We start from the raw sequence: 408 nt of genomic DNA, 5'->3' as shown, positions 1-408 counted from the left end.
TGTGTCCCCTCTGTGTAAAGAGATCCTGAAAGTTCAGAGAACTCTCTTTTTCTCCTGATCCATTTATACAAAAACCTGTCTGAAAATGAGCTGATCAGATTCTGTCCCCCCCCCTTATCACCTGAAAAAAAGTTTGAGAAACACTGCGCTAGTGGATTGTCAAAGAAAAAAATGTCTATGCAAACGTTAATTTTGTAATCATCTCGCGACCCCCACTTTGGGAACCCCTGTCCTAGAGCACCATTGAGTTCTTTGTAACCAAATCTCTCTCAAAGGGGCGTGGGGAGGGGCTCCTTATTTTCATCTAAAGTAACAGACAGAGAATCAGCACTTTGTAAACATGGCTGAAACAGAGGGGATTATGGGTAATGCTGCAATTACCTGTTTGGTGTTTGGAGCCAAACACTT

This window comes from Notothenia coriiceps, unplaced genomic scaffold, assembly GCF_000735185.1.
Source record: "Notothenia coriiceps isolate Sejong01 unplaced genomic scaffold, NC01 NC01_scaffold00009597, whole genome shotgun sequence".
Lineage (NCBI taxonomy): Eukaryota > Metazoa > Chordata > Actinopteri > Perciformes > Nototheniidae > Notothenia > Notothenia coriiceps.
The sequence above is the reverse complement of the archived record's forward strand: the minus strand, read 5'-3'. Positions refer to the sequence as shown.